Below are 10629 nucleotides of genomic sequence, written 5' to 3' on the forward strand. Positions count from 1 at the left end.
ATAACTGCACCTTCCTTTAAAGCTAAGGAGTTTTTCTTTGGCCAAGATCTGAACACTGATTTCCTTCTCCTTGAGGACAAGTCTTTCCCCAGGAGGCTTTGAGTCCCTGAAGAGTGCTGAAGCCACACTGAGATATGTCAGAATCCTTGGTTCAATAGATAGCCCCATAAAGTCTGATAACACAGGCAACCAGCCAATGTATTTGATCCCCTTAAAGTGGCCAATTAATGCCAATTTTTTAAAATTTTTGGACAGAATCTTGTTCTGTCATTCAGGCTGGAGTGCAATGGCACCGTATTGACTCACTGCAACCTCTGCCTCCTGGGTTCAAGCAATTCTTGTGCCTCAGCTTCCCTAGTAGCTGAGTTTACAGTAATGCGCCACCACACCTGGTTGATTTTGTATTTTTTTTTTTTTTTAGTAGAGATGAAGTTTCCCCATGTTGGCCAGGCTGTTCTCAAACTCTTGGCCCCAAGTGATCCTAATGCCTGTTTTTAAATGAGTGGAGAAAGTCATTTGAAGTGATTTTAATAGAAATGTACATCACCCGTTATACCAGAGTGGTGAGATGATTAATTTCCCAAACTGGTGAATGATGTGGCCAACTGGAGAGGGTGCCATGCTTGCTAGATCTGAAGGCCCTTGATTACTTCTGGAACGTGCTAAAAGCACAGGTTTTTAAAATTTTAGTTAATTTAATTTTACTTTGATTTTTTGGTTTGAGGCAGGGTCTCACTTTATTATCTGGGCAGGAGTGCAGTGGCACAATCGTGGCTCACTGCATCCTTAACCTCCTGGGCTCACGTGATCCTCTCACCTTAGCCTCCTGAGTAGTTCAGACTATAGGCACGTGCCACCATGCCTGGCTAATTAAAAATATGTATATTTTGTAGACACAGAATTTCACCATGTTTCTCAGGCTGATCTCAAACTCCCGGGCTCAAGTGATTCTCCTGCCTTGGCCTCCCAAAGTGCTGGGATTACAGACATGAGCCACTGTGCCCAGGACAGGTTTCATCATAAAAATCAGACAGAAATCATCTGAGGCAGTGCATCACTGATGCAGGGACAGGTGGAAATGCAGCCTTAGCACTGTGTCCACTGTGATCAATTGCATATCATGGTGACAGGAAACAAAGTGAACATAAAATGTGAGGTTATTTCATACCTTATGTATGATAATGAAATATCAATGCATCATTTCTTATGTTAATTTGTCTATGTTTCCAGACTATGGCCATCACACATCCCAAGTGTAAGGTGCTCTGACTTACCCACTTTCCATAGTCTTTATCACTGTATTAGTCTATTTTGCTTTGCTATAAAGGAACACCCGTGACTGGGTAATTTATAAAGAAAAGAGGTTTATTTGGCTCATGGTTCTGCAGGATGCACACGAAGCACAGCTCCAGCATCTGCTTCTGGTGAGGGCTCAAGAAGCTCACAATCATGGTGGAAGGCAAAGGGGGAAGCTGGGCATATCCACGGTGAGAGAAGGAGCAAGAGAGAGGGGAGGAGGTGCTAGGCTCTTTTAAACTACCAGCTCTCGTGTGAACAAATAGAGTGAGAACCCATCACCAAGGGGATGACGCCATGCCATTCATGAGGAATCTGCCCCCATGACCCACACACTTCCCACCAGGCCCCACCTCTAACATTGGGGATTATGTTTCAACATGATATTTGGAGGAGGCAAATATTCAAACTGCATCAATCACCATCATTTTAAATACCTTCCTAGTACTCAACTGGGGTGGTGAACTGTAATTTAACGACTCTTCAATTTTTGTGTATTCAAGCTCTTTCATTTTTTTTATATTTTAAATATTGTAAAAAACTGTAATATTTCTTTCATATTTTAAATCAGTTAAGAAAAATACCACAAAGAGGAAGAAGATTTGGGAGCATCTGAAGAGCTGGAGGAGGAAGAGGCTCTGAAGCATGGTGACGTGATGTCTAAGGTGTTTTTTTGTGCATCCCCCTGGTTGGCTTAAATCTAAGCTCTCTCTTTGCTCGTATGATCATAGTCTCCTGTCATAGGTTTATAAGATTCTCCAAATTCAGAATGTGCAGTTGCAAATTCCTCATGGTAGGCTGGTGAAGGACTTGACAATCTGATGATAAATTACTTTGTGAACATTGAATGAAAAATATTGCATCACATATTGGTGAGGAGAAAGTGGAGTAAAGAAAAATCTCCATCTATACACAATACAGCTTTTTAAATGCAGCAGACTTTCAAATATTTGCATTTCTACATTATACATTTTGTTTCAACTTATGCATTTATTGTTTTCTTTCCTTTTTCTTCCTCATATGTTAATGGCCCATGTGAGAGAAACATTCCCCTGGGTAAATAGATAGAAGAGATTTGTGCAAATGCAAGAGAAATTTCAGTGTATCTGCTATGATTTGAACGTGTGCCCCAAAGTTCAGGTGTTGCAAATTTGATTCCATATGCAGTGGTTTTGGGAAGTGAGGCCTAATGGAAGGTGTTTGGGTCATGCAGGCACCGCCTTCATAAATGGATTAATGCCATTATTGTGGGAATGGGTTCCTTATAAAAAGATGAGTTCAGTCCCCTCTTGCTCTCCTCTCACCCTTTCTTTTCCCTTTTACCATAGGCTGACACAGCAAGAAGGCTCTTGCCAGATGCTGGTACCTTGATATTGGATTTCCCAGTTTCCAGAACTAAAAAAATGAATTCCTTTTCTTTTGAAATTACACAGTCTGTGGTATTCTGTTATAGTAGCACAAAACATGTTAAGACAATATGTCTTTCAGATGTCTTAGCTTATTTCATTGGATAACTGTAAGAAGAGTTTACTGCTTTTCTTTTTTTTTAAATTAAGAATTTAGCTGGACACTGTGGCTCACACTTGTCATCCCAGCACGTTGGGAGGCAGAGGCGGGTAAATCACCTGAGGTCAGGAGTTTGAGACCAGCCTGGCCAACGTGGTGAAATCCCGCCTCTACTAAAAATAGGAGACTTTTGTTGGAAGGTTTATTTTCAAAAAAGCTATTTTCCTTTAGAAAAAAATAATTTTCCTTTTTGATGCTTGAGATAAATGTGATGGAGTTTAGGAACAGTTTATTAGACAGTTGCTTGATATTTTCTTCTGGATGATTTGCTTACAGATACTTGTGCATGTACATTGCTTAAAGCTCTCCTTTATGGTAGACTTTTCACTTTTCTATGCGATATGTGACATTTTAGGATGATGGCCAGATGCAGTGGCTCATGCCTGTAATCCCAGCACTTTGGGAGGCCAAGGCAGGAGGATCATTTGAGGTCAGGAGTTTGAGACTAGCCTGGGCAAAGTAGCGAGACCTCCTTTTTTTTTTTTTTTTTTTTTACCAAAAAACAAACAAACAAAAGCCTGGCATGGTGGCACATGCCTGAAGTCCCAGCTACTTAGGGGGCTGAGGTGGGACACTGTCTCAAAAAAAAGTTAAAAAAATTATTAAAAAAGAGATTTTGTAACTTCTGATTGCTGAGATTTTCTGCTTTTGTAGGAAGTGTTGGAAAATGCTGTGAATGGTCTTGAAGAATTTTGAAATAGAGTAGCCAGACAGGAGAAGTGAGGTTAGAGCTAGTGTTTATTGGGTGCCTATTATGTGTGGGACACAGAGGCATTTGCTGCACAGCTGATAACCCATTTCATCCTCACAACAACCTTAAGAGGTAGTACTATTATTTTTCCACTTTACTCAGCTTCAGTAGAAGGATTATAGACAAAGAAACTTGCTTTTCTAGTTAAATGCTTGATACACTGTGTTGTACTGGAGCCGGTGAGGTTATGATCAACTTTCAGGAGCCGACTGCGTTGCTGAGAACTTCTCTGTGAGCAAAAGCTGCCTGTGTTTTAACAAAAGAACAAAATCGTTGTCAAGCAGAACGGTAATTAATCCTGGGGTTTGCAATTTATAAAGTACAGTGAAAAGTAAACCGCAAAGCAGTAATGTGTTTCAAATATGAATATGTAACAGCTGTGTTCTAATTTCTTTGCTGAGTATAATTCTATTATTCTAAACATTTTCTGTGTGTTTAGAACAAACCCTACTTTTATTTTAATGTTCTGGCCATGCCACCCAGCTGCCTATTCTGAATTTAGATCCAATTCTCTCTCTCTCTCTCTCTCTCTCTCTCTCTCTCTCTGTCTCTCTCTCTCCCTCCCAGAAACCTTGTATAGACAGGATTAAAGTTTCAAAATAGTAAACTGCTAAATTCTTAATCTTCCTCCAACATCTGTTTATGCTTTTGGAATATATGCATATTTTAATGATTTTTAAAAGAAGTCTCCCCACTCCTATCTAAAAAAAATCCCTCACAAACCAATACTCTCATTCTCTCTGTCTTCCTTTACTTTATTTTCCTTTCTCTCTTCTCTCTCTCCTTTTTTCCCTCCCTCTCTCTCTCCCTCCATCCATCCCTTCTTTTCTTTTTTGTTTTTTAGGATGTTTCAAGAGAAAATAATCCCTTAATGTCTGTGCTAGAAGTTTGAGAGGTGGGTGGATATATTTATGTTCCCTTCTGATCCCTGAGTCCTGAGTCACTGGTTTTTTTGTTGTTGTTGTTTGTTTGTTTTGTAAAACTAGCACCCATGAGCATGGTTGTTCTGTCAAAACGAAACTAGCCTCCACGATTTAAAATACCAGCTAACTGGCCGGGCGCGGTGGCTCAAGCCTGTAATCCCAGCACTTTGGGAGGCCGAGGCGGGCGGATCACGAGGTCAGGAGATCGAGACCATCCTGGCTAACACGGTGAAACCCCGTCTCTACTAAAAAAAAAATACAAAAAACTAGCCGGGCGAGGTGGCGGGCGCCTGTAGTCCCAGCTACTCGGGAGGCTGAGGCAGGAGAATGGCGGGAACCCGGGAGGCGGAGCTTGCAGTGAGCTGAGATCCGGCCACTGCACTCCAGCCTGGGCAGCAGAGCGAGACTCCATCTCAAATAAATAAATAAATAAATAAATAAAAATAAAATACCAGCTAACTAACCAACCGACCAACCAACCAACTCATCCCCTTGAAATGAAAAATGATCCGAAAAGCTTGAATCTAACGAAAAACCTGTCCAAGTAACCCAGGTCCTCACTTTGGATCAAATCCAGATGACCTATTGCCTAATTCCTCCTGCTGTAAATAGAGGGTACCTCTCTGAAAAAAAGGTCAAATGAAAATTTACATATGAGTAATTCTTGAGGTATTCTTATCCTTTAAATATTCATTATCTTTTCCAGCTCTTTATGATTATAAAATTCTTTTTCTTCTAAGGTTCGCCTTAGAAATAGCATTAGAAAGGGAGCAAGAGTTTGGGAGGTGGTTGCTTTCCTGCCTACCTGCTCTTTCAGAAAGTATCTGGTAGTGGCTGGTGGGGCATTATGCTGTAGGTGCTCGGGGTCCTGGCTGGAATCTTTGAAAGCTGGAGATGTGTTCCTACAAATTTATCACCAAACAGGATGGGCCCCATAGAAGCCTTTATGGTGGGGGTCGAGATGGGGATCCTGGGAGGCAGAGATGCCAGAATTTTATGTAGGAGGGGCCTAAGGATGGCCACCAAGCTAGAAGGGGGTAGCTGGAGGGGTGTCTGACAGTTGCGTGTGTGTAAGGCTTCTTACAAGATTCAGATTGTACTTCTTTTACTGATCAAAGAATGCAGAAGAGGGCGGTCGCTGACGGCTGTGGGTGGGGTTGGGGGAGAGAAGTCAATCCTTTCAGTCTTTCACGGAGTCCCCCACCAAAGAGGTGCCTCCTGGGATAGAATCTGAACCTTGACCCCACTGGAGCCTGGGTATGTTGGCAAACTGACGACGGGAGATGCGAGGCCAGCATGTTTGCCTGAGTCTGGGAGAACGCTCACCTTCTGCAGGAGGGGAAGCAGGACTGCGCATCTCCATCACTGAAGGAGAGAGCTGCTTCCGGGCATCAACCAACGTGCAGGGGAGGGGTGGGCGTTTCATGGCACATGTGAGAGACCCCGAGGGGACCCCAGGAAATATGAAGCCTGGGGGTGAGGGGGACATCTGTGTGGGTGGGCAGGGCGGGGGCCAGTTGAGGGGGTTGGTGGGACTTGGAGATGGGGAGTGGGGGCCAGTCTTGTGTCAGGAAGTGTAGGCCAGCCCTGGCGCGACTTGGAATTCTTACAATCAATGTGGTCTTGTTTGCACCCATAGACTGGCGAAGCTTTGAGGAGCCTCGGGTTTTACCCACGCTCTGGACAAGCCTGCCCACTGCACACCGTGTCAGTGCATCTAGATGCTCTTCTCAGTCCTAACAGGTGAGTGGCCCTGCCTCTTGTGCTGCTGCAGACACAAGCGCACAGCTTCTCATTCGAGGGGCTTTCCGTCAGCTTCCACAATGCCCCCCAAGCCTGATTTCCTTCCTAGCTTTATAAAGATTCCTGCACACCCTCCCCACATCCCAACTCATATACTCAGCCCAGGCAATTGCCCTGGCCTTTTTGGGCTGTGAGGTGGCATTCCACTCAACATTGCACATGTGCTATTTCAGTCACATGCCACACATAGTTCTCCTTTATCAAAGGGAGCCAGCCCCTAACAACATTGTCAAGCATAGATCCTCATGGACAAAACTTTGCAGATGCCATATTTACTAAAGGTTAGCTCTGCTTATCCTTTTTTTTTTTTTTTGAGATAGAGTCTCGCTCTGTCACCCAGGCTGGAGTGCAGTGGTGTGATCTCAGCTCACTGTAACCTCTGCCTCCCGGATTCAAGCAATTCTCCTGCCTCAGCCTCCCGAGTAGCTGGGACTACAGGCACCCGCCACCACGCCCGGCTAATTTTTGTGTTTTTAGTAGAGACGAAGCTCTACCATGTTGGCCAGGCTAGTCTTGAACTCCTGACCTCGTGATCCACCCGCCTTGGCCTCCCAAAGTGCTGGGATTACCGGCATGAGCCACAACGCCCAGCCAACTCTGCTTATCTTTAAAGATGATTGGGTAAATCAAAGTCGGTTTGCCAAAATGTCTTAAGTTTTCAATTTCAGTCAATGCAGGAAACGTTTTGGTGAGTCTGCTATGTTTCAGGCACTGGTTCAAGCCCTGTCGTCTTACCAATGCCCTTTGGGTGCTAGTTATTCCTGCAAAAGTTATAGAGTTCTTTTTAAGTATTTACCATTACTGATACTTTAATAATATAATGTCTTTTTTCATTACATCTTAATTTTTTTTGCTGATATATGGGAAAATAGTTTAAATGTTTTTCTTGCCACTTCATTGAAAAATTTTGTTAATTCTGACTTTAAAATCTCACTTTCTGCCCTTTGTGGCATAGGACTGTATCATTTGTGAATTTTTCTCTTTATTTGCAATATTGATATCTCTGAATAAAATTTCTAAGCATTTTGTAATTCCATGGAGACATTTAATTCAAATTATAAAATGTGCCAAAAATTTACTTTATTTCCATTAGAACTAATATGATACATTTGGGTATGTGGATGCATAATATGTAATGATGAAGTACGTTCTTTGTAGATGGCTGCAATGGTTTAACATAATTCAATTTTATGTCTTGCCAGAGAAACGTACATCCCAGCATGTAAGTTACTTTTGGAAATTATATTTATAGAGTAACTGTACCAGAAAGGGGGTATAATAAATATTTCACTGAAAGTTTGATTAAGTGTCATGTATTAACTTTTTTGTCTTTGCCTTTTAATCCTCAAGTTGCATATTTGTTAAATATGTTGGGTTCTTGGGCATCTGGTCCATGTAACAGGCTAGTCTCTCGGAGAAGAGTGGGACGAGGACTGGGTCCTGGAAAAGAAAATAGGAGTCTGTGGTGTAGGTCTTTCTGAGATGAGATGGTGGTTCACAGAGATTCTGTCCACCGGAGCTGGGGCCCTGACCTTAGACATAGACAATAGGATGGAAAGTCTATGATGAATACTTTGAACATGAGGATTTGTTTGCAACACAAGACATTTTTAGATCTCTTTATAAGTGTGCCAGTTACCTATTTATGGCCTCTCAGCTCTAACCCCACCCTTCATTGCCTGCTCTATGGTAATAGAGCTGGTCCTTGTGAGTATCTTCCCTTTGCAGTTGGCATGGTGTTAAACTTTGTCAGCAGAGGGCACTAGATGGACAGTAAAGAAGAAGGGGCATCACTTCCAGGTTCCAGTGTTCTGGTTTTGTCTGTTTGTTTCTTTTAAATCCTACTGTGGCAGCCTGTGGCATGAATGGAGAACATCCAGTGGTGCCCACCTTCACTGAGTTTCAGGGGCATCCCTACAGGCAGATTCTTAGTAAGTCTAGCAGGCACCTTAGTGCTGCTAGAGCTGCTCAGCCTTGAGCCTCCTTCACCCTAGCAGGGTGTTTCCTGATTGCCAGTCCCAGCTGCAGCTTCTTGCCCATAGCTTGGACCACCAGCAGCCAGTGGGAGGCTTCTAGCCTGCCAATCCCAGCTCATGTTGCTCTGTCTGCCACCCTCTGCCTAGCCCTGGTGGACTGGTTCTGGCTCAGGAAAACCCAGGGAGTTTCTCCACCATCCTATGGGCTGCAAGCACACCACTTCCAGTGAGATCTGAATCTCAGCCTTGGAGAGGTGGGTCCTCTCCTTTTTACCTTTGTTTTTTCATTGAGGACTCTCCTTCATCCCTTGGGGATTCTTTAAAGTTCTCCTTACCTCTATGAATGACAAAAACTATATATGACACTCAACCAAATTTGCAGTGAAATATTTATTAAACCCCTTCTTTGTCCCTATGTTCTATTTATCTCTAGGATGTAGTTAATCCTCTGTTATAATTAACATTTCTTTATATTAAACTTTCCATGTTAAAACTCTTGTGTGGTTTCTTTTGTCTCCTAATTAGATCCTAACTGATAAAAGATGATAGTACATAATCGATAGACATGTTGAGTTTCTTCCCATATGTAGTTTATTTCCTTCTTATTTGAAGCCTACAGTAGGGAGAGTTCAGGAGACTGGCAGGAGCTCGGAGCTCTGTGGTGCTGGCCCTAACAGGTGCATGCCCTTAGAAGCTGCCAGCTGCATCCAGTGGGGCTGGACCCCAGCCATCTGCTACCCAGACTCACTGAAGAGTTCTGCATCTGATGAAACCTCTGGGGAGAATGAGTGAGAACTGATGAGGGAACACTGGCACTGCATCTGAGTGAGGGGAACTTGGGAAAAAACAATTTGAATTTCCTGCCTGTGCAGAGGGATGGGAACTCAGAACTGGAATTAAGCTGAGTGAAAGAAAGTAAATATGACATTTCCAGTGCATCTGCTTTGTAGTTATACTTTTTATGTCGAATCACTCAGAAAAAAATGTAAAGATAAAAACAGATTAATTTTAGTAATGCCTTACATAACCTTATATTTTATTATTTACAAAGTGTTTACATATATTTGAAAACAGTGGTACATATAGCACTTTATTTGCTTGTTTTGTCTATAGGCATGTGGATTTTCTGCTGGAAGGTAGTAACTCCGCAGCCCCACTGGGATCAGAGGTTCACAGCTCTGATAGCTTGAAGAGATTGCTGTAATTATAAGAATGGAAATAGTACTGATAGTCAAGAGCTTGTTAGTACATAGCATGGTGATGATATCATCCTTTGAAAACTTAAGAGGCTGCAATCTGGCTTTCATTTGCAAATTTCTGTTCCCACCCTTAGTTTTTCTTTGTTCATATTTTGAGAGATAAACAATCACTTGTTTTTTTTTTGCATTGAAATATGAACTATTCCCAAGAGAAGATGATCCTCTAGGGGAAATGCACCGGCCCTGTCTGGGCTGATAGAGAATGACATTGAATGAGAAGTTGGCTGCTGCCATCAGCTGAGATGATGCCAGGAGAACAAAACGACTTGGAGCTTGCTTCTTTCCACCCCGCTACCCACCCTCCTTCTTCCTTATTTCTATTTCCTCAATTTTTTTCCTCTTTGGAAATAGGGGAAGCCTCTGATGTGCCCTCAGTCATATTTTTCTGTTTCTCTACTCCTCTTATTTTAAAATTAGTATGCTAATATTTATAAAGACGTCATGAATACTTAAAATTAATATCGAATTATTAATCAATAAACATGATATAATTAATTATAACATTAATTTATAAATAATAACTTATAAACATGCTAATATTTATAATGACATAATGAATGTATGGTTTTTATTTGTATAAATTTAAGGGGTATAAGTGTAGCTTTGTTTCATGGATATATGGTGTAGTGGTGAAGTCTGGGCTTTTAGTAAAACCATCACCTGTATTATGTACATTGTATGCATTAAGAAATTTCTCATCCTTCACTTCTTCCTACCCTTCTGAGTCGCCAGTGTCAATTATTTCACACTCTACGCTCGTGTATTCACAGTATTTAGCTCCCACTTATAAGTGAGAACATTTGACTTTCTGTTTGAGTTATTTCACTAAACATAATGGCCTCTAGTTCCATCTATGTTGCTGCAAAAGACACAATTTTATTCCTTTTTATGGCTGACTAGTATTTCATGGTGTGTATATACCACATTTTCCTCATCCAATCATCTGTTGACGGATACTTAGGTTGATGCTACATCTTTGCTACTGTGAATAGTGCTGTGATAAACATATTAGTGCAGGTATCTTTTTGATACAATGATTTATTTTCCTTTCGATA

General features: G+C 41.8%; 1 long non-coding RNA gene across 2 annotated transcripts; it reads left to right on the plus strand.

The window, feature by feature from the left end:
- The first annotated feature begins 1865 nt into the window (after positions 1-1865).
- Positions 1866-10289, plus strand: LOC135970509 (uncharacterized). 2 transcript variants are annotated; one of them, XR_012433322.1, is made up of 3 exons: positions 1866-1961; positions 4458-6279; positions 6660-10289. It is a non-coding gene; the product is annotated as an uncharacterized lncRNA (long non-coding RNA). The 2 variants fall into 2 exon arrangements; XR_012433323.1 differs by lacking the exon at positions 6660-10289 and having other exon boundaries at positions 4458-4508; positions 5655-6653.
- Positions 10290-10629: the final 340 nt, after the last annotated feature.

This window comes from Macaca fascicularis, chromosome 4, assembly GCF_037993035.2.
Source record: "Macaca fascicularis isolate 582-1 chromosome 4, T2T-MFA8v1.1".
Lineage (NCBI taxonomy): Eukaryota > Metazoa > Chordata > Mammalia > Primates > Cercopithecidae > Macaca > Macaca fascicularis.